Source organism: Panulirus ornatus, chromosome 1, assembly GCF_036320965.1.
Source record: "Panulirus ornatus isolate Po-2019 chromosome 1, ASM3632096v1, whole genome shotgun sequence".
In the NCBI taxonomy this organism is placed as follows: Eukaryota; Metazoa; Arthropoda; class Malacostraca; order Decapoda; family Palinuridae; genus Panulirus; species Panulirus ornatus.
In genome coordinates this window covers 65,083,067-65,107,412 of record NC_092224.1, presented here as the reverse complement: position 1 = coordinate 65,107,412, position 24,346 = coordinate 65,083,067, and the positions used below count along the sequence as shown (strand labels likewise).

Genomic DNA, 24,346 nt, shown 5'->3' with positions numbered 1-24,346 from the left:
AGACTCTGTATTGAGGCAAGAATGAGGAGTGTATGATTACCAAAGTGTACCCTGGTCATAACAGATAGACGACATCGCATCCCTCAGATGTATACAGGGGGAGGAAGACCTGGAGCTGGTGCAGATGTAGGAGGATGAATGTATTGGTAAAAGGAGATCTTATTGCTAGAGTTGAGAAGGAAAGAGATGAAATAGAAAGCACGAATGAACCATTTGGAAAAGGAAATCGAAATACAGAGGGAGAATGGCTCTGTTTTCTCTGGTACAAATTTCTTTAAGACCACAACTGATTATTTATAAGACAGAGGGACGGAGATTGTAAGTGGACCAGCATTACGGGGAAATGAGGTGAAAAAATGGTATTTACTGATATAGAATTGCAAATATCAGTCATACTGCTGTGTGTGTGTGTGTGAAGGCTGACAGTAAGTCAGTGGTGGCTGTCTTGATTGTACCCAAGACACCAATTCAGCAAAAAAAAAGCGAAGGGGGAAAGTATTTAGAACTGGAAGCCTTACGGGTTCATACGCTGGGTAGGGCTACAGAGAAGAAAGAAACATATGGGCGAAAAAAAGGGAAAGAATATATTGGGACACCCTCCCCTCTGGGATTGGAATATCTTGAAGATAAATGTCGATAAAATAACAGAAGAGATATTTGCAACCATAGAGTGGGTGGAAGAAGGGAGAAGCGTTCTTCCTCACAAGACAAAGGAAATTAACGGGTAAACGAAGAAATCTAGAACATGTTTCCAGTGGAGAACACCAGAGACGACATCAACTTACAGACAGACTAGAAGAGATATTCATGAAATCAAAAAGAGTAAGGCAAGATCAGGGACCAGTCTTAGGATAAAGATACACGACATACTTGAAAGGAGATAGTATCGTCTGGTAATAACATAGAGGGAGGGTCATTCATAACTATATAACATTAACGAGGGAAATGCAAAAGATTCGCCATAGAAAACGGATGAGCGATGTACAGTTACTCATCGTAGAGGAACATGAACATCTTGTAGAGGGAGGTGACGAAGTGGAGACGCACGATATAGATGGAGGTGACGAAGTGGAGACGCACAGTGTAGAGGGAGGTGACGAAGTGGAGACGCACAGTGTAGAGGGAGGTGACGAAGTGGAGACGGAGGATGTAGAGGGAGGCGGCCAAGTGGAGACGCAGGATGTCGTTAGTCTCATGATGAGGCAAGAGGAGGAAGAGGCTCTGTGGACAAGGTGAATCACCACATCACTAGGATACGGTGGGGGGCACCGCTCTAAACTTGTTGAACAAGGTAGGAAATGGTGAAAAGAGGAGATTCGAACCCTGATAAAGTGAGGAGAGAGAGAGAGAGAGAGAGAGAGAGAGAGAGAGAGAGAGAGAGAGAGAGAGAGAGAGAGAGAGAGAGAATCCTAGACGAGTATTGTAACATTGTCAAGTTCTCATGTACAGAGGCACAGGAGAATGGATGCTGCTGGTGGCTCCGCCTGCGAGTGGCGGGTCGGCACCCTCGGCGTGGTTGCACGATCGGTGTTGGTACAAACTGGTCGGGGAAACTGGAGAGGCTGCGATGATTACCGTGGGGTTCTCCCTCGCGACCCCCCAGTCACGCGGAGGAGTCCTGGAGAGTGAGAACAAGACGGGCAACGGAGTATTATTATGGGACGCAGGAAAGAACAAACGCAGCAGAGACGCGACATGTACTATGGAGGACTCCGTAGGAGAAGTGGCGGGTGGGTTGGGAAAGATGTTTTCATTGCCGTTGTAGACTTAAGTAAGGGCTTTTCCCTCGCTACCGAAGACTGAGCTAGTGAAGTGTGCCACTGTAGACTTGTTAGGTCTTTTCCTCACTACCGAAGACTTGAGCTGGTGAAGTGTGCCAGGTCGAAGCTTTTACGAGATGGCTTGAAGACAGCTTTAAGGAGTACGCATAACCCTTCTTCGTGTCATGGAAGAACAGGATGTAGAAGTGATGTGTGGTTTGATATTGCTACTGGTGTGAGACAAGGCAGCGTAATATCACCCTTCCTGTATATTGTGTTTACGAGGTCACTTACATAGGCATTCAAAGGATGAGGATGAGAGGAGATAGAGGTGTGAAACAATATGACACCACGGAGGAAAGTCTTTGAGAAATGCACATTTCTCTGCCCCTCACACTGGGTAGGGCCAGCCTGCCTTCATGGTGCATTGTGATATGTGATTCCATATTTCGATGGGATGTAACTAGCAAAGTGTGGGGCTAGCTACCACCATCATTATGAGGAAACCTGTCTCACATTCACGTGTGCTAACTCCATCATGACAACACCTGAGTTGTGTTCACCATTTCGAAATCCATCGGTACCCAGTGTGGGAAGATATCTTTTTTACCGTGTGTACGTACATGACTATATACATACTCGAGTGAAAAAAAGAAAAATTATAGGGAGTTGGAGGAGTGGCTTATTGGTTTCAGTGATGAAGGCTTCTCACGAGAAGGGATGAAACAGAATGTTGATGAAAATATAGGAAGTGTCGAGTGAAAGAGAATTTGAATGTTCTGGTAGGGACAAGGCACGGTAAAACGCTGAGGATTTAGATATAAGTGAAATACTTTTTTCGAAAGAAGGTTTATATAAAAAATCATGCAAGAGAGAATATTGAAATTTAGGAAGAAAGTGTGTGATTACTGTTTGTGTGTTGCGGGGAAAGTGTTTTACAAATTTGTTGCGCCGTTTCTTAACTTTGTATATATATATATATATATATATATATATATATATATATATATATATATATATATATATATATATATATGTGTGTGTGTGTGTGTGTGTGTGTGTGCATAACATGTCTTTAATCCTATTTACATATGTGCTCACACGTACCCCAGCCTAAGCCGGGTGTGTGTGCGCGCGCGCGCGCGCGCGCGAGAGAGAGAGAGAGAGAGAGAGAGAGAGAGAGAGAGAGAGAGAGAGAGAGAGAGTTACCCCCGTCTACAGAGATCCTTTCGAACCATTAAAAGTAATGAAAACTATTTTTTGATAATGATTTCGAACGATACAAGCACATGGAACCAGGGTGGTGGATAGTGGTCAGGTTTTTCAACAGAAGTGGTTTAGAAATCTGTAAAAGCAAAAACGGTGGTGATGAACATTACCAGAAACAGAGAACAGTGTTGTTTATATATATATATATATATATATATATATATATATATATATATATATATATATATATATATATATATAGTAGAGCACCAACTGTAACACGTGGGTAATGTTAGATACTTGAGTAAAATAGTGAGGAAAATCTACAGCAAATGGGAATAACCAAGTGAATCATGAAATACAGTGCAATCTTAAGCATGCATTACCCAAAACTGAAAGGCAGAACAAACGGTGATATATACCATTATTCTACGACCATTTGTATATAATGTATGGATCGGAGACATGCTCATTCTACAGCCAAATCAAGTACACAGACCCAGGCTGCAGGAATGAGAGCACTGAAGACACTGGGATAAGTTATGGATAAGATGAGACACATCAAGATAAGATTTGAATGTCATTTCTCTGTTATGAATAGCTGATAAGAACCAGCTTAATGTGTTGTGGCCTTGTGCCGAGAAGTCAAGACATGGGGGTATGCCAAGAGGTGTTTGAACTGTAACTCTTGAGGGAAGACCCCCCCAACCTGACGTCTTAGAGGGAAGACCCCTCCCCCCAACCTGACGTCTTAGAGGGAAGACCCCACCCCCCAACCTGACGTCTTAGAGGGAAGACCCCTCCCCCCAACCTGACGTCTTAGAGGGAAGACCCCACCCCCCAACCTGACGTCTTAGAATGTGCGGGAGTGACGTCATCAACAGCTCGCTTAAAACAAGAGGGAAGAAGGTGAAGAAAACAGACATTGCGAGGGCTGGCACTATGGGAGAAGACTGATCAGGAAGCAGGGGACAGACGAAGGGCACTGTCTCCTTGGCGTTGGGTGAGGGAGATGAGAAGTGGAAGCTCTCTCTCTCTCTCTCTCTCTCTCTCTCTCTCTCTCTCTCTCTCTCTCTCTCTCTCTCTCTCTCTCTCTCTCTCCCCCCCCCCCCCTTTGCTTCACACGACGTGTTCAGGGCATGTGACCTGCCAGGTGAGGTGGCAGCTGCAGGATCTACCACAATGCCAGATATCTCCTCCGTCATTCTGGGTAGGGCAGTGCTAGTGTGTGGTTTAACAGCAGGATTGTCTCCATCTGCAGTGACCTTAGCGGTGAGTTCAGCCGTCAAGTCTGCCTTAGGTCGTGGCATCGCTGGAAGCGAGGGTCGTGTGCTGGGGGGGAGCGCATCATGTGCCGCCACGGAGTTGCTCTTGTACATGAATGGCATCTGTTCAAGATGAGGGCTGAGGCCAGGAGGACATGGCGCTACATTACTAGCTACCTGTGGGCTTAGGTTGCAGCGTCCTTGCAATAGTCGAGACTCACCAGCATGACCTAAAAGACGCATATACATCAGCTGATTAGTAATACAGACGTGGCGGGTAGAGCTAAAAAAAAAAATTACATCTAAAATATTTGATTTTTTTTCTAAGTACATTTTGTCCGGTAAAATCACTAGTAATGAAAATTTTGGGGTGTTGAGCACGCTTCAGAATTGGTATTTTGGTATCAAGTTATAAGTACAAGAATGTGTCCTCAAGACACACTGGAGACTTCCATGTTGCTGATGATGATCATGTCCTCGCCTCTTCCCTTATCATCCACTGTAGTTCTTCCCTCTCAGTCCCAACAGATTTTGGTTTGTGTGTTGCCATGTCTTCTGTATTCTTTTCAGAGTTTCTCCGCTCCTCCCTCCTTATGTTGAAGCACCTGTCTCTTTTCTCGTTCTGTGACACCTGTCATGTTCTGGCTGGTTACTGTTTCCTCTACATCTTCATCTGCTCTCTTTTAGTTGACATTATTTTTTTTTTTTAACTGAACCATGCGTCTCTCTCTCTCTGTTGACTCTTGTCCTCACTTTCCATATTGGGGTATATATATGCTCCGAGCCCCACTTTGTAGATGTCAAAGAACCTTACAGAAGAGTGGTCGTGTAGTTTGGGTATAGAATCCCATTTGCCAGTGTCTGAAAGCCTTTCTTCACCTCGGCTGTGGGTTGCCATGATCATGGTTATCATCTCGGTCCTGTAACTCCTCTGATCCTTCTCTTGAGTGGTCTCCAACCACACAGTCAAACTCCAGCGTTATGTGATCACATTCCGCAATCGGTGTTATCTTCCCCGACTGTTGTCTTCTTTCCAGGATGTGACGTGTAAGGACAACGTCCAAGCCGTGACGGCGTATCAGCTCTGTAACGTGACGGTGTGGGATATTCTGTATTAATTTGAGGAATTTGTGTACCCATGGCTTTCTGTCTCCGTGAGAATCGGAATATTCTGTCTTTTCTTGTGACCAGCTGGATTCCCTCGTTAGCGCAGTCTGCGTAGAGAAACTATGAGACTCGTACGTCATAGTGATGGTCAGTACGAAGCGTATATCGTTGACATAGCTAAAGAAACACCTACACTGCAAAAGGCCCCGGGTTCGAGCCTGGCTGCTAGAGGTTCGTATGATACATAAATACACCTCATGTCCCGAATCCAGGCCCAGCGCTGAGAGAGCGAAACATTTTGCTACACTTGAACATAAGAGTTAAAAATGTAATATCAGGACAGATCAACAGCTGGCCCAGATCAGTTTTATCCGAGGCGCAAAATGAGATAGTCAAGCCCTTGACTGCCCTCTACAGTAAGTCGCTCGCTACGGGGAGAGTTCTAGAGGAATGGAAGCTTGCTGATGGAACATCCAGTTTTCCTGGAAAGGTAATGAATCACTGCCCGATAATTATCGTCCAACCACCCAACGTCTGCAGTTGGTAAAGTTATGGAAACCATCAGTCGGGATAAGATTGTAAACCATTTAGAAGACCACCAATTTAACACATGACTCTCAGCGTCGTTTTCGTCGGAATCGTTAATGTGTGGCAACTCTGCTTGATTAATGGTAGACCCTCCTATTTTTCTATTAACTTTACCAACATTCTCGATCTCTCTAGTAACGTGTGTCTTCCGTTGAACACCATATGTCTAGTACATCTCCTAATATCTTACGTTTTATTTTCTGAGGCTCACTTGTCTAATGATGTTCTCACTAGCCTCTTTCACATATGCATCTTTAATTTCCACTCACGATTCCGGTTCACAGGTGATGTCTGCATATTTCAGTATCAACACACTTGTTGTACGTCTCGGGGACCTAAAGTCCCCAAAATTTGATGCTATGTGGCTCAAGGTTTTTCTCACAACTACCACTTTTTTCTTCTTTTTCGACTATTAATCTTTTAGTTCTACAATTTTTATATATTTTACTGTATCAACTCCTGCCATGAGACTGTGACATGCTCTCACCCTCAAACCGAGATCCTCTTCCTCGGGGATTTCAACGTTCACCATAGGGAAAGGTTGAATTCCTCCCATACGGATGATGGTGATGGGAAGCGAAGCCCCACGTTCTCCATTCTCAGTGATTTAAAGCAAAGTATCTCCCACCTTAACTATATTCCTGACCTCTGTGACCATTCTCCTTATATTGTGGATCTGTTTTTCATCTCTAATTCATCCCGCTGTCACTACAGTCAGCCTCCAGTTGGTTCACTTGACCACCCTGTCATAATTGTATCTATCTTAACAGCACCTCCCCCTCCAGAAGCCCCTTTTAAGAGGAAATACTGACACCACAACAAAGCTGACTGGTATGAATTAACGGAAATTCTCTTCTGACTTTCCTTGGGTAAATTACTGTTTCGTATGTGGTGATGCTTTTGTCTCTGACCGACGCATGGCAGAGGTTATTGTTGCGGGATTGGAAACATTAATCCCCTCTTCCTCCACGACCTCTTTCTCCAATCCATGGTTCAACCGTTCCTGTTCCGAGGCCATTCAGGCAAGGGATCCGGCAATCGGGTTTGGAAAAACTCGCCTTTCTCTAACTCCCATTTGGCATTTATCATTGCCCGTAATCATTGCATGCACGTTATTCGTGAGGCTAAGAGTTCTTTTGTTCAAAGGAAGTGAGATATTCTCTCCTCGTCATTCACTAATGGGCCTTTTTCGTCTTTAGCTAAGGGTATCTTCTGTCGCTCTACCTTTCCTTCACTTTTCCGTTCTGACGGGTACTATATCTGTCTCTCCGTATATAAAGCAACTCTCTTTAGTTCCCGTTTCTCCTCTAACTCCACTTGGATGACTATTAACATTCCTTCATCCCTTGATGCTCCTCTTACTAATCCAGTACTACTCCCCGTAATCTCTTTCGGACTGGCCGAAGAGCGCTTCTCTCACTGGACACAAGCAAGGCTTATGGTCCTGATGGCATCCACCCCCGTTTACTGAAAGAGTGTGCCTCAGACCCTGCATCTGTGCTTGCTCATCTGTTCTGTTTCTTTTTCAGAACCAGAACTTTTCCTTCTTCTTGGAAGCATGCATTGATGTCATCGGTCTAGATTTTGAAATAGCATTTGATGAAGTTTATCATCTAAGGTTACTAGTTAAAGTTGGCACATGGTATAGATGGGGTTGTACTTCAGTGGTTAGGATATTGGGTGACTGGTCGTTAAACAATTATGATTACCAGCCAAGCCTCCGACTGGTTGACCGTAACAAGTGGTGTACCACAGGGATCAGTCCCGGGACCGGTTCTCTTTCTCATATCCGTTAATGTTATTGGTGACGGGCTGCACTGTGAGATATTGAAATTCGCAGGCGATGCCCAAGGCAAGGAAATAAATCTTCAACAGAAATTGAACGTCTGCCGCTTCAGACGGACATAAATAGACGAACTGATGGCCAGGGTTCGTAGGTGGGAACTGAATAGTAATATCGGTAAGTGCAGCGTTTTACACGTCGGTGGTAGAAATGAAAAGGCAAGCTACAGTTCAAATTCTGTGGAACTGCAAAAGGTGAATATGAGAAAAAGACACAGGTGTAATAATCTTTGGTGTTGTAAAGCCGAGTAAACAGTGCACAGAAGCAATGAGAAAAAAAGAGCAAACAAATCTCTTGGAATTGGAGGTTGGGCTACCGAATTGAAGTCCAGGGAAATTACCCTTACTCTACCATTCACTCGCGCGCCCCCATCGTGGATATTATGTACAGTTTTGGTCACTTTACATGAGGAGCGACATCGAAAGAATGGGTAGAGTACAGAGACGAGGTACTAAGGTCATTCCCGGACAGAGAAACAAATCCTGTGAGAGTCGACCAAACGACTTAAATGTATTTGATGTAGAAAAGAGAAGGTTAAGAGGGGATCTGATACAGGCATTCACAGTGATCAAAGGTTCCGATTATTTCGATCACACGACTTGATATAGATAACTACATGATAAGCATATGATATTTTTCCTATCTGTAATATATACGTATTTCTCCTCTTAACACACTGGTCTGTGATTCTCATATCTCCTCCTCTATCACAACCAACCTCGGAGGGACCCAGTGGTCTGCTGGTGCTGTCTGAATTCCATAGTATTCCTTGGTATCTGCCTGGAGGGCGTGTTTCGCTACTGCCTTCACCATCGTCAATCTTCCTTCATTATTATCATTCTATAGCAGGTGTGGGTTAGTACACAATCATAGTGGATTGTAAGTGATAAGCGTCACTGTGCACGTTTTCTAGCGGTAATGTGTCCCATTATGTGTTGTCTGAATGCGTCATCCATCAGGTTGTACTGAAAGTTAATGGTGTCCTTTTTTTAAGAGGGTCGACCTCCCTCCCTTATCTTGTGTGTGTGTGTGTGTGTGTGTGTGTGTGTGTACACTGCTTACCATAGTCTGCGTATGAGTGAGTGACTACGTTTGCCAACTTGAAGATAAGGAGCATTTCACAGTCGGACACTGCTTCCGGCTGGCCGTGTGACGCGCTGGTCATACGAGAGACACTGAGGCAGGTCGTCTTCCTCACGTCTCGTGGTCGCTGCCTGGCCCACACGCGGCACCACCCAGCGAGGGCACCTGCGCTCAGGAGAGACGTCGCGCGGCGCTGACATCCGGTTTGCAACGATGAACAGCGTGTCCAGGAAGGTCGGCGGGATGTTGGGTGGCGAGGACAGGAGAGTCGCACGCCTGCTGGGCAGTACTGGTGTGGAGGTGGTCAGTACTGGTGTGGAGGTGGTGACTAGTGGGAGGGAACCGAACATGATGTACACAGGGAAGCGACGACTGCTGGAGGGAAGCGACGCTCACTAGAGGGAAGGCGGCGACGCCCACAAGAGGGAAGCGACGCTCACTAGAGGGAAGGCGACGACGCCCACAAGAGGGAAGCGACGCCCAGTGAACATCAGATTTAAGATGGAGATAAGACATCGAGCTGCCGTATAGCAGGACTACGAACTGGAAGATTGCGAGGAACTGTAAACGAGGAAGATAGAGAGAGAGAATAAAGGGTAATCTAGTGTGAGCGCAGGACACGAGCCATCTTCTCATACACCTTCAGGACGGAAGGATTCGACAAAATGCAAACAGGTGCTTGATCATGATCATGTCTGCACATATGGCGGGGGGATGAAATAGAAATTGAATGTGAGCCAGACATCAGAGGCATAGTTAGGGTTGAACACCGAGCGAGGATGGCAAGTCACACATGTTGGGTTTTCTCCCGAGAGAAGTGGACGACAACAGGGGAGTGAGAGGAGGTTCAGGAGCGACGGGTCTAGCCCCACTGGTGGCTGGAACGAGAGGGAAGAGGGGGTCTAGCCCACAACTGGTGAGTGGAAGGAGTGTTGGGCTAAGGTCTAGCCCTTCTATTTAGTGGAATCTGGAGTTAGTGGGGGTAGGTCAAGCCTCACTGGTGGGTGGAACGAGAGAGGATGAGCTTGGGTAGCCCAGCACTGGTGAGTGGAAGAAGGAGGTTGGGGAAAGGTTTAGGAACCATAAGATTTTAGATGATAGTGAACAGTGGTCTTTATAAAGAGTACATTGTAGAGAGGATAGTCCCCGACGATATCGGCCCCATAACTCAGCTGTGTGATCACAGGAACGAAGGGAAGATGATGAAGTGAGCGACAGTGAAGGACCATGATAGTGCAAGGTCAGGCGGGCAGAGTGGAGGGGAAGTTCATATTGTGTGGGACTTCACGTAGAAGGATGCAGAGTGGGCTACCTCAACCATTGCTGGGATGAAGACTCATGGATGATCAGGTACCCAGAAAGGGGTGTGTAACACACCATTTGATGCCAGCAGACGTGTGTGTGAGACGTCACTATGGTTAGTTGTGTAGGCGTACCCGTCCATGCTGAAATTTGTCCTCGCACACATAGCCTTATACGAGGGATGATACAGAGGAATTCAATAGCAGATGACCACTGGGGCCCTCGAGGCTGTATGTGATAGTGGGAGGTATCAGAAACTGTGGGGGTTAAAGGTGGAATAATTTGAAATTTATTTTTTTTTATAGACCTCCACTTGTGAATAACTGTATAATGATAGAAGTGCTTAGATATATAGAGAAGACAGAACGGTGGTAACTACAGAGGACACAATTAAATCTTAAACAGCCACCTCAAGATCGACAGAGAGGCTGAGATCCAAAACCTGCGTATATAGAGACTTTCTGTAAGTCATTGGAATCTATAACGAGGCCGTACAGACGTGTGGCAACAATGGGTCACAGGGAGGCGGGAACAGACAGAGGTTAGTAGAATGGTTTCCCAGGTGTTAGTGAAGCATAGGAATACACACACACACACACACACACACACACACACAGGGAGGATACAGGAGTCCGTCTTCATGTGGAAGATAACAAGATAGCCAGCCCTGACGTCACCGGGACAAGAAGAAGGGAGATATGAGAGAAAAGTAACTGATAAGATAAAGGAATTACTTCACGGGTTTACATGGAACCAAGGAAGGTAGTGTAGGGGGTACTGAGGGCGGGGAGTGTAGATGTCTGGTGAAGGAAGGTAGTGTAGGGGGGTAATGAGAGTAGGTACTATAGGTGGGTCTTGAAGGAAGGTAGTGTAGGGGGGTAATGAGAGTGGGTACTGCAGGTGGGTCTTGAAGGAAGGTACTGTAGGGGGGTAATGAGCTCAGGTGGGTTTACCAGCAGAGGACAGAGTGATTCCAATAAGGAGCTTAGAAGGTGAAGTATCTGGCGTATGGGAAGAGATGTTGAGGGAACTAACCAGTTTACACTCGAAAGATAGAGATGTACCAGTACAACCAGTAGAGATGTACCAGTACAACCAGCCTGGAGTGAGGGGGAGTGGAAAGATACCCTGGAAAACACTGATATAAATCCGGTGGATGTGTGGAGGACCGTGAGAGAAGCAAGAGTCGTAAAAGACACTCTCGTGGGTACGCAACGACATTGCAGCATGAGTACTGGCAGTGTGAGCGCGGAGACCATCATTGGAACGACGGGTGGTGGTGTTGAGTAGGACACCCCTCGCTAAAGGCGAAGTTTACATGGCTGTGGATGAGAAGGAGACTAAGACCTGAACTCCAGAGTGTTATTGCTGCCGAGTGTGGCCGGCATAATACAGGAGGAGATGCGATCCGGAAGCAGAAGATGAACGTTGTCTTGGGTGTCAGGCGTCCGTACGTATAGTATGGCTTTACGTTGGTAGTCGTGACTGCTCGTGTGGACAGTCGTTATATTCATGTGTTTATACCGTTGTTTACATGGTTAAGCTAACGCTGGGCTTATGTTAGCTGAGACGGCGCGGGCAGCTGAGGCACTCAACATAGCCATCCCATTGACTAACTAACTCTCTCTCTCTCTCTCTCTCTCTCTCTCTCTCTCTCTCTCTCTCTCTATATATATATATATATATATATATATATATATATATATATATATATATATATATATAACAGCCTGAACCAGGTACCCATTTTATCGACTAACTCCCAGTGGGGTGGATGAGCAGGTGGGTTGACTGTGGACGGACTGCCGTAACCAGGATTCGAACCTATGCGCTCGACCCTGCACGGCCCCGTGAATGCGTCACGGTCAGGAACGCTACACCACGGGAGTCCATTATTTTCATCCTAGTTTACGTGTTTATATTTACATTACGTTTACATTCTTTATGTTTACATTATGACTGCGTTCATTGTGTTAACATTATATAGAAATGTTTTTGTTTAATGGTTATGTTTATATAGTTATTATTACGTTGTCGTGTCGTTAAGTACGCAATCATTTGCTTATTTCGTCATCATGAGTGTATAATGAAGTGTGTGTGTGTGTGTGTGTGTGTGTGTGTGTGTGTGTGTGTGGCTAGCCCCGCCAGTCCTCCCTGCCCAGGCTGCTCAGGAGTCGCCCTCCTGATTTCTAATATCACCTCGGCTTATTTGCCACAGCAGAGCAGGCGTGATGGCACAGTTAAACGGATCAGGAGGATGGAAGGACGTTGTGGGCCTAAGCGAACCTCTGACTGAAAAGAATATATATATATATATATATATATATATATATATATATATTTTTTTTTTTTTTTCCCTGGGGATAGGGGAGAAAGAATACTTCCCACGTATTCCCTGCGTGTCGTAGAAGGCGACTAAAAGGGGAGGGAGCGGGGGGCTGGAAATCCTCCCCTCTCGTTTTTTTTTAATTTTCCAAAAGAAGGAACAGAGAATTGGGCCAGGTGAGGGTGTTCCCTCAAAGGTCCAGTCCTTTGTTCTTAACGCAACCTCGCTAATGCGGGAAATGGCGAATAGTATGAAAGAAAGAAGGAATATATATATATATATATATATATCTATATATATATATATATATATATATATATATATATATAAATATATATATATATATATATATATATATATATATATTCATTGGATCTGACGATCTTCCAGATCCGGTTAACAAGTCAAGAGACCTACATTATCGTGAAGGAAGGCCGGACTTCTTTTATATATATATATATATATATATATTTCTCCCTGAGTGGGAGAAGTATAAAAGAAAGAGACAGGAGGTCAAGAGAAAGGTGCAAGAGGTGAAAAAAAGGGCAAATGAGAGTTGGGGTGAGAAACTATCAGTAAATTTTAGGGAGAATAAAAAGATGTTCTGGAAGGAGGTAAATAGGGTGCGTAAGACAAGGGAGCAAATGGGAACTTCAGTGAAGGGCGTAAATGGGGAGGTGATAACAAGTAGTGGTGATGTGAGAAGGAGATGGAATGAGTATTTTGAAGGTTTGTTGAATGTGTCTGATGACAGAGTGGCAGATATAGGGTGTTTGGGTCGAGGTGGTGTGCAAAGTGAGAGGGTTAGGGAAAATGATTTGGTAAACAGAGAAGAGGTAGTAAAAGCTTTGCGGAAGATGAAAGCCGGCAAGGCAGCAGGTTTGGATGGTATTGCAGTGGAATTTATTAAAAAAGGGGGTGACTGTATTGTTGACTGGTTGGTAAGGTTATTTAATGTATGTATGACTCATGGTAAGGTGCCTGAGGATTGGCGGAATGCTTGCATAGTGCCATTGTACAAAGGCAAAGGGGATAAGAGTGAGTGCTCAAATTACAGAGGTATAAGTTTGTTGAGTATTCCTGGTAAATTATATGGGAGGGTATTGATTGAGAGGGTGAAGGCATGTACAGAGCATCAGATTGGGGAAGAGCAGTGTGGTTTCAGAAGTGGTAGAGGATGTGTGGATCAGGTGTTTGCTTTGAAGAATGTATGTGAGAAATACTTAGAAAAGCAAATGGATTTGTATGTAGCATTTATGGATCTGGAGAAGGCATATGATAGAGTTGATAGAGATGCTCTGTGGAAGGTATTAAGAATATATGGTGTGGGAGGAAAGTTGTTAGAAGCAGTGAAAAGTTTTTATCGAGGATGTAAGGCATGTGTACGTGTAGGAAGAGAGGAAAGTGATTGGTTCTCAGTGAATGTAGGTTTGCGGCAGGGGTGTGTGATGTCTCCATGGTTGTTTAATTTGTTTATGGATGGGGTTGTTAGGGAGGTAAATGCAAGAGTTTTGGAAAGAGGGGCAAGTATGAAGTCTGTTGGGGATGAGAGAGCTTGGGAAGTGAGTCAGTTGTTGTTCGCTGATGATACAGCGCTGGTGGCGGATTCATGTGAGAAACTGCAGAAGCTGGTGACGGAGTTTGGTAAAGTGTGTGGAAGAAGAAAGTTAAGAGTAAATGTCAATAAGAGCAAGGTTATTAGGTACAGTAGGGTTGAGGGTCAAGTCAATTGGGAGGTGAGTTTGAATGGTGAGAGGCTGGAGGAAGTGAAGTGTTTTAGATATCTGGGAGTGGATCTGTCAGCGGATGGAACCATGGAAGCGGAAGTGGATCATAGGGTGGGGGAGGGGGCGAAAATTTTGGGAGCCTTGAAAAATGTGTGGAAGTCGAGAACATTATCCCGGAAAGCAAAAATGGGTATGTTTGAAGGAATAGTAGTTCCAACAATGTTGTATGGTTGCGAGGCGTGGGCTATGGATAGAGTTGTGCGTAGGAGGATGGATGTGCTGGAAATGAGATGTTTGAGGACAATGTGTGGTGTGAGGTGGTTTGATCGAGTAAGTAACGTAAGGGTAAGAGAGATGTGTGGAAATAAAAAGAGCGTGGTTGAGAGAGCAGAAGAGGGTGTTTTGAAATGGTTTGGGCACATGGAGAGAATGAGTGAGGAAAGATTGACCAAGAGGATATATGTGTCGGAGGTGGAGGGAACGAGGAGAAGAGGGAGACCAAATTGGAGGTGGAAAGATGGAGTGAAAAGGATTTTGTGTGATCGGGGCCTGAACATGCAGGAGGGTGAAAGGAGGGCAAGGAATAGAGTGAATTGGAGCGATGTGGTATACAGGGGTTGACGTGCTGTCAGTGGATTGAATCAAGGCATGTGAAGCGTCTGGGGTAAACCATGGAAAGCTGTGTAGGTATGTATATTTGCGTGTGTGGACGTGTGTATGTACATGTGTATGGGGGGGGGTTGGGCCATTTCTTTCGTCTGTTTCCTTGCGCTACCTCGCAAACGCGGGAGACAGCGACAAAGTATAAAAAAAAAAAAAAAAAAAAAAAAAAAAAAAAAATATATATATATATATATATATATATATATATATATATATATATATATATATATATATATGTGTGTGTGTGTGTGTGTGTGTGTGTGTAAAGTTTGCAACACACAGGTGTGGACTGTGAACGTACATGTGATACATTTCAACATTGTCCAATTCTCTCATCGTGACCATCGTGTCGAGAGTGTGGCCAGAAGAACTTGAGGAATGTCAGGGTCCGTCAGTCGCCACCAGGAGCACTGGAAGTAGACCATGGTCACAGGACAGGGGTCTTGCCAGCTCCTTGTCCATCTTTGCTCCTCCTCCTCCTCCTCCTCCTCCTCCTCTTCTTCCATCCTGCTTGGAGCGCCTGACGTTAGCTTGTGTGTCAGGCTGGACGGTCTGGATCGACCGTGGCCACACTTCACTTCACAGGACATAAGATTCTTGCCTCATTGTCTTCGTGGCCACAGTCGTCTGTTGTCATCCAACAGGTGTCGTACCTGTGCAGCATAGGTGGCGACTGACTGGACCACCTTCACCCAAGGTACCTGCATTGCCTGGTGTCAAGAGGCCCGGTTGACGATGCCTTTTGGTCTTGCAGTCAGTCACCGAGGGTAGGTAGGTGGCAACTCGACCCCCTACCACGCGGAGCACCTGCGTAGCCTTGTGTCAGGCGGACGGTACTGGACGGCCGCCACCTGCCGCCTGCACCACCTGCATAGGCCTGTCTAGCAGGGTAGGTGCTTTAGGTGGCTTCTTCTCCGGTGTCACTTAATCACCTTGACATCTGGTCACCCAGTCACCTGGTGAGATGAGGGCCGGCGAGCGTAGCAGCCAGGGTCCGTCATGGAGAAAGTGGCAGGGAGGAAGGGCTTCTGAATGGAATACATCATGGACGGGCCCAGTGGTGGTCACGAGTGTGGGGGAGAGGAGGAGGAGGAGGAGGAGGTGGTGCAGTACATACATGGTGGGGGGATAGCAGCACCTCCGAGCCTCGTCCACGTCAATATGGCCTAATGGTGTCCTCAAGGATAACTCTTGACACCACTTGTGTTTTTTTTTTGGTTTTGTTTTGTCTTCGTCCGTGATGTGACATACTTGACCGCCCGGGTTAGTCATGATGCTTCTAATGCTCTCGTAAAAGTGTCTTGATTAGAAACTTTGGTGTGTGTCAACTGGAATTCAGTGTGATGTTAATGACAAGCTGTTTGTGTAGGTCGGTAAAAAGCTGTGTGTGTTCACAATTTGACAAAAAAAAAAAAATACTACGAGGATTTTTGAAACTAAAAATAAAGTTATTTTTATGTCTATAATATATAATTCTTTTCTCCTGCGCCGCGAGACAACCGAACTGCCTGAAGCCAGAACGTGTTATTTTGAAGCCGAATTCACCGTTAATGAGCGAGGTGGGCGGGTGTGTTCGGGCATAAGGTGTGCATCAAGTGGGGGTGTTGCATGGTGCTGGTGAGGGACACCACAGGGCCCCGTGTTGACAGATGCTGCGCTGCTGGGTACAAGTTTTATTGAATTCTTCTCGAGAAAATGACTCCCGCTGACATTTAGCTTGGTCTCTGATACGTTGCTTAGGTATATATATGTATATATATATATATATATAGCCTAGCGGTTAGCATGCCTGCCTCTTGCGCAAGGGGTCCCAGGTTCGATCCTGGCTGATGGAGCTTTGTATGTTCTATGAAAGTGCGCGTTCATATACACTTTATTCGTATATATATATATATATATATATATATATATATATATATATATATATATATATATATGGGGAATACGTGGGAAGTATTCTTTCTCCCCTATCCTCATGGATAATATATATATATATATATATATATATATATATATATATATATATATATATATATATATATATATATATTTTGCTTTGTCGCTGTCTCCCGCGTTTGCGAGGTAGCGCAAGGAAACACGAAATAAATGGCACCAACCCACCCCCAGACACATGTATATACATACGTCCACACACGCAAATATACATACCTACACAGCTTTCCATGGTTTACCCCAGACGCTTCACATGCCCTGATTCAATCCACTGACAGCACGTCAACCCCGGTATACCACATGGATCCAATTCACTCTATTCCTTGCCCTCCTTTCACCCTCCTGCATGTTCAGGCCCCGATGACACAAAATCTTTTTCACTCCATCTTTCCACCTCCAATTTGGTCTCCCACTTCTCCTCGTTCCCTCCACCTCCGACACATATATCCTCTCGGTCAATCTTTCCTCACTCATTCTCTCCATGTGCCCAAACCATTTCAAAACACCCTCTTCTGCTCTCTCAACCACGCTCTTTTTATTTCCACACATCTCTCTTACCCTTACGTTACTTACTCGATCAAACCACCTCACACCACACATTGTCCTCAAACATCTCATTTCCAGCACATCCATCCTCCTGCGCACAACTCTATCCATAGCCCACGCCTCGCAACCATACAACATTGTTGGAACCACTATTCCTTCAAACATACCCATTTTTGCTTTCTGAGATAATGTTCTCAACTTCCACACATTCTTCAAGGCTCCCAGGATTTTCGCCCCCTCCCCCACCCTATGATCCACTTCCGCTTCCATGGTTCCATCCGCTGCCAGATCCACTCCCAGATATCTAAAACACTTTACTTCCTCCAGTTTTTCTCCATTCAAACTTACCTCCCAATTGACTTGACCCTCAACCCTACTGTACCTAATAACCTTGCTCTTATTCACATTTACTCTTAACTTTCTTCTTTCACACACTTTACCAAACTCAGTCACCAGCTTCTGCAGTTTCTCACATGAATCAGCCACCAGCGCTGTATCATCAGCGAACAACAACTGACTCACTTCCCAAGCTCTCTCATCCACAACAGACTTCATACTTGCCCCTCTTTCCAAAACTCTTGCATTCACCTCCCTAACAACCCCATCCATAAACAAATTAAACAGCCATGGAGACATCACACACCCCTGCCGCAAACCTACATTCACTGTGAACCAATCACTTTCCTCTCTTCCTACACGTGCACATGCCTTACATCCTCGATAAAAACTTTTCACTGCTTCTAACAACTTGCCTCCCACACCATATATTCTTAATACCTTCCACAGAGCATCTCTATCAACTCTATCATATGCCTTCTCCAGATCCATAAATGCTACATACAAATCCATTTGCTTTTCTAAGTATTTCTCACATACATTCTTCAAAGCAAACACCTGATCCACACATCCTCTACCACTTCTGAAACCACACTGCTCTTCCCCAATCTGATGCTCTGTACCTGCCTTCACCCTCTCAATCAATACCCTCCCATATAATTTACCAGGAATACTCAACAAACTTATACCTCTGAAATTTGAGCACTCACTTTTATCCCATTTGCCTTTGTACAATGGCACTATGCACGCATTCCGCCAATCCTCACTGTTACCTCATCTTGTGTTGCATCCACTGGCCCGAGTGTTGCTGCTGTGTTGTGACGACGTGATTAGCAGTGTTGCAGGGAGGGCCGGCGTGCTGCTGTGTTGTGACTTGGGCTGCTGCTGTGTTGTGACGCCCAGCGATGTTGTTGCTGGCTCTCTCAAGCCATCCGTACGTACACACTTGTCCTGGTCGATCGGCAGCACGGAGGCATCTGCTGCTGCGTGTGCAGCGCTCTCTCTCTCTCTCTCTCTCTCTCTCTCTCTCTCTCTCTCTCTCTCTCTCTCTCTCTCTCTCTCACACACACACACACACACACACACACACACACACACACACACCCCTCATGCCAGAACTCCTGAGTCTGAGTGTTAACTAACATTTCTTTGAATGTTAAGTAACATTTCTGTCAGTGTTAACTAGACAGGATCTTGGCTGATTGTGCATTTTCTCTCAATGTTGAATGACCATATTTATTATGTAAACGAAAGTTTCCCCTGGGTGTTAAATATGATATCGCAGGACGTTAACTTGTTAAATTTTCTCTAAAAAATTAACTAACTTTGCTGGCGAATTATTTTTTTTGAACGTTAGACGACATTTACATAGATGTTAATTAACATTTCTGTGATTGTCAGCCAACATTTCCCTCAACGTTAACTCATATGTTTTGGATGTTAACTAGCATTCCCTCGTCTCCATCATTGCCGTCATGAATGGCGCTGTGCATACATTTATTTAACCATCACCTTCCGCCACGAAGTGCACGACCCTTGGGCACGACCGCACGTCTCTTGGACACGGCCGTACGACCCTTTGGGCACCAAGGCCGGACCACCAGTCTTCATGACAGTACATTCGTGCTCAAGGGGTCGTACCGTCGTGCTCAAGGGTCGTGCTGTCGTGCTCAAGGGTCGTGCTGTCGTGCTCAAGGATCTTGCCATCGTGCTCAAGGGTCGTGTCGTCGTGCTCAAAGGGTCGTGTCGTCGTGCTCAAAGGGTCGTACCGTCGTGCTCAAGGGTCGTGCCGTCGTGCTCAAGGATCTTGTCATCTTGCTCAAGGGTCGTACCGTTGTGCTCAAGGATCTTGCCATCGTGCTCAAGGGTCTTGCCGTCGTGCTCAAGGGTCGTACCGTCGTGCTCAAGGATCTTGCCATCGTGCTCAAGGGTCGTACCGTCGTGCTCAAGGATCTTGCCATCGTGCTCAAGGGTCGTGTCGTCGTGCTCAAGGATCTTTCCGTCGTGCTCAAGGGTCGTGCCGTCGTGCTCAAGGATCTTGCCATCGTGCTCAAGGGTCTTGCCGTCGTGCTCAAGGGTCGTACCGTCGTGCTCAAGGATCTTGCCATCGTGCTCAAGGGTCGTACCGTCGTGCTCAAGGATCTTGCCATCGTGCTCAAGGGTCGTACCGTCGTGCTCAAGGATCTTGCCATCGTGCTCAAGGGTCGTGTCGTCGTGCTCAAGGATCTTGCCGTCGTGCTCAAGGGTCGTGCCGTCGTGCTCAAGGATTTTGCCATCGTGCTCACGGGTCTTGCCGTCGTGCTCAAGGGTCGTGCCGTCGTGCTCAAGGATCTTGTCATCTTGCTCAAGGGTCGTGTCGTTGTGCTCAAGGATCTTGCCGTCGTGCTCAAGGGTCATAACGTCGTGCTCAAAGAGTCGTGCCGTCGTGCTCAAGGGTCGTACCGTCGTGCTTGAAGGGTCGTACCGTCGTGTTCAGGGGTCGTAACGTCGTGTTCAAGGGTCGTGCCGTCGTGCTCAGAGGGTCGTACCGTCATGCTCAAATGGTCGTGCCGTCGTGCTCAGGGGTCGTACTGTCGTGCTTAAGGGGTCGTACCGTCGTGCTCAAGGGTCGTACCGTCGTGCTCAAGGGTCGTACCGCGTGCTTAAGGGGTCGTACCGTCGTGCTCAAGGGGTCGGATCGTCTTGCTCAAGGGTAGTACCTTCGTGCTCAAGGGGTCGAACCATCGTGCTCAAAGGGTAGTACCTTCGTGCTCAAGGGGTCGTACCGTCGTGCTCAGAAGGTCGTACCGTCGTGGGGTCAGGGGTTCAGGTAAGTCACAGCCACACATCAGACACCAGCCTCCTACCATGGCATGTCCAGAGATGTATATGCTGTGCCACACACGACACAAGGTGAAGAAATGGTGAGGAATGGTGTTGGGATCGTCTGTGTAGGAGGTGCGTGTGTCCTGCCCTCAAAAGCCGTCCTTCATGAGGAGAGGAGGAGGAGGAGGAGGAGGAGGAGGAGGGGGGGTAAGCAGAGAGCGTCTGACCATCATGTCATGCATGAGACATTTACGTGGCTGTCAACATACGATCATACATGTATGAGTGTGTGTGTGTGTGTGTGTGTGGGTGAGTTGATGTCAGTATGAGTGGATGTCAGTCTATGATTATACACATCGGGTGTATGTGGATAAGTGATGTTAGTGTTTGATCATAGACATATGGTGCATGTGGATGTCAGTATGAGTGGATATCAGTGTATGATCATACACATGTGGTGTATGTGGATGAGTGGATGTCAGTATGAGTGGATATTAGGATATGATCATACACATGGGGTGTATGTGGATGAGTAGATGTCAGTATGTGATCATACACATATGGTATATGATCATACACATGTGTATGCGGATGATTGGATGTCATTAGTAGTGGATATCAGTATATGGTCGTACACATGGGGTGTATGTGGATGAGTGGATGTCAGTCTGTGATCATACACATGGGGTGTATGTGGATGAGTGGATGTCAGTATGAGTGGATATTAGGATATGATCATACACATGGGGTGTATGTGGATGAGTGGATGTCAGTCTGTGATCATACACATATGGTGTATGTGGATGAGTGGATGTCAGTATGAGTGGATAGCAGTATATGGTCGTACACATGGGGTGTATGTGGATGAGTGGATGTCAGTATTTGATCATACACATGGTGTATGTGGATGAGTGGATGTCAGTGTATGATCATACACAAGGGTTCGTGTGGATGAGTGGATGCCAGCATACAGTCATACAGAGAGGGTTTACGTGGATGAGAGTGGATGTGGGTATACTATTACACGCATAGGGTGTGTGTATGGGTTAGTGGATTGGTCAGTATACACAGGGTTTATAATGGACGATCGTACGTCAGTATTACACACGGTGTTTAAAGCGTCCGGTACAGCTCCACCTCACCCCTGGTGCCGGCAGATCCCCAGGGGTGGTCACATGGAAGTGGGCCATGTCGACCTGAAGGCCACATTTCCCTTCCCTTCTTCCGAAGATGATGTTAATGTGGCGCTCACGGGACGCCCGCTCATCCCACACATACTAACCATCTCCCTATATATCTCCCTTCCCCCCACCCTACGCCGTGCCCAGGGTGCCCTCAGTGTGAGGGAAGCGTCGCGCCCCCCGTCGCCTGGGTGGAGACACGGGAGAGTGCCCACTCCTGGTGGGGCAGGAATAATATCTTTTGAGTAATCGCGATGCGTAACGACAATACTAACGACGGACGACGATAGTCCTCGACACCGGGAGGGTGTGGGAGATGAGGGGGTCACACACTTAGGTCTAATGACCACAGGGGCGAGAACTGCAGGGGACTACCAGGCTGTCAGTGCGGTGAGTGGTGGGGTAGGAGGAGGAGGGAGGCAGGCAGCCAGGGCCACGGCTCTGTAGGACTTTCCCTGGGTGGCGGTGGTGGCGGACCTCACAGGAGGTCTTCAGTATCTCTTTGGACGTGGTGCTTGGCGCGGACCTTTGGCAGCTTCCCCTGTGTGCTGCAGAGAGGTGTGTCTGTCTGTCTGTCTCTCGTGTGTGTGTGTGTGTGTGTGTGTGTGTATGTGTAACTATGTTGGTTGAGTATATATGTGTGGCCGGTTATATGTATGTGTGGTTGTGTGTTCCCGAGTGTCTTTGAGTTTTGTGTACATGGACTGTGTATTTGTTTCCATTTTGTGTGTAAGGAGTGTTCTTCAATTTGTCATCCTAATTACATCTGTCGGTGTATATATATATATATGTTACCGGACTCCTCCTGGTTGTGGTTACAATGCGAGTGCAAAGTCTTATCCGGCGAAGTTGTATATCTGAGTACAAATTTGTTGAAAAACTTCTCACTCCAAAGGAGTTCATCTCGGTGTTCATGATTGCAGCGAAACATTTAAGCCGCAGGAACCTCAGGAGAACACACACACTTACACACACACACACACACACACACACACACACACACACATATATATATATATATATATATATATATATATATATATATATATATATATATATATATAGGAAGTAATGAAAGTGTAAGAGAGATGTGTGGTAATAAAGAGTGTGGTTGAGAGAGCAGAAGAGGGTGTATTAAAATGGTTTGGTCACATGGAGAGAATGAGTGAGGAAAGATTGACCAAGAGGATATATGTGTCAGAGGTGGAGGGAACGAGAAAAAGTGGGAAACCAAATTGGAGGTGGAAGGATGGGGTAAAAAAGAATTTGAGCGATCGGGGCCTGAACATACAGGAGGGTGAAACATGTGCAAGGAACGACGAATTGGAACGATGTGGTAAACCAGGGTCGACATGCTGTCAGTGGATTGAACCAGGGCATGTGAAGCGTCCGGGGTAAACCATGGGACGTTTTGTGGGGCCTGGATGTGGAAAGGGAGCTATGGTTTCGGTGCATTACTCATGACAGCTAGAGACTGAGTGTGAACGAATGTGGCCTTTGTTGTCTTTTCCTAGCAGTACCTCGCACGCGCGCGGGGGGAAGGGGGTGGGTGACATTTCATGTGTGGCGGGGTGGCGACGGAATGGATGAATGCTGCAAGTATGAATATATACATGTGTATATATGTATATGTCTGTGTATGTATATGTATACATTGATATGTATGTTTATGTATATGTGCATGTGTGGGCGTTTATGTATATACATGTGTATGTGGGTGTGTTGGGCCATTCTTTCGTCTGTTCGTTGCGCTACCTCGCTAACGCGGGAGACAGCGACAAAGTATTATATATATATATATATATATATATATATATATATATATATATATATATATATATATATATATATATATAGGACGTTGAATGTACTCTTAAGTACATATGGCTTCTACATATACAGTACGTCCGTAATAACCCTCTCATGCCCTTGGTACGACCATTACATACGTGTTGTCTGATATGTTTACGTAAGAAGAGATGCGAGATGATAACCAGGCGGGCCGCAGACCACACTTGGCTCCAGGCGTCATCCCCAGAGAGATTATCATTACGTAAGGTCGCTGTTGCCTTCCTGGCTAGAGGGGGGGAATGGGGTGTTCGATCACCCCCCTTCCTTCCTTCCTTCCTTCCCTTGCCAGTTGGGAAACCCCCTCCCAAGCCAGTACTCTACCCCGTCTTCTTCACCTCCTCCTCCTCCTCTCACATCTTCAGTGGGATGGAACACCTCGCGTCGTATTGTACAGGTGGGGGTGGCTTGCAGTGGGACCAGTTGAACTTGGCCGATATTAGTCCCAGACGCCATACAGTTCACGGCGATAGTAGTAATTAACTTTATTATTTATTATTTATTACACTACACAAGACATTTATATTTTCCTGTGGATATATTACTGAATGGTTTTATGAGGTGTTTTCATTGATATTTCCTACAAGTGCAACAATAAAACAAATGAATACTTTTGTACACGATCAGACCCCTTCAAGGCTGCGCGCCGAGCAGGAGCAGGGAGATGGTGGACTCCTTTGAAGCGAGACCGTCCTTGACGAGACTTGTACCTCTGTATGTCTAATGATGTTACAGCCTCGCGGGAGGCTCAATGCTCGCTGGTTTGGGTAGCTATTTGCTGGCGGAGTTCGGCAACACCCATGT

The 24,346-nt window shown here is 46.0% G+C and overlaps 1 protein-coding gene across 3 annotated transcripts in view; it reads left to right on the top strand.

Moving 5' to 3' along the window:
• LOC139749220 (uncharacterized) overlaps positions 1–24,346 on the top strand; it is a 489,778-nt gene that overhangs the window by 59,982 nt on the left and 405,450 nt on the right. Inside the window, exon 1 of one of the 3 annotated variants that reach the window (XM_071662959.1) lies at positions 22,123–22,252. The exons of the other annotated variants lie outside the window; for them this stretch is intronic. The gene's annotated coding sequence lies outside the window, so the exon portion shown is untranslated. Of the gene's footprint in view, positions 1–22,122; positions 22,253–24,346 lie in introns of those variants that run through there. 3 annotated transcript variants of the gene reach the window in all.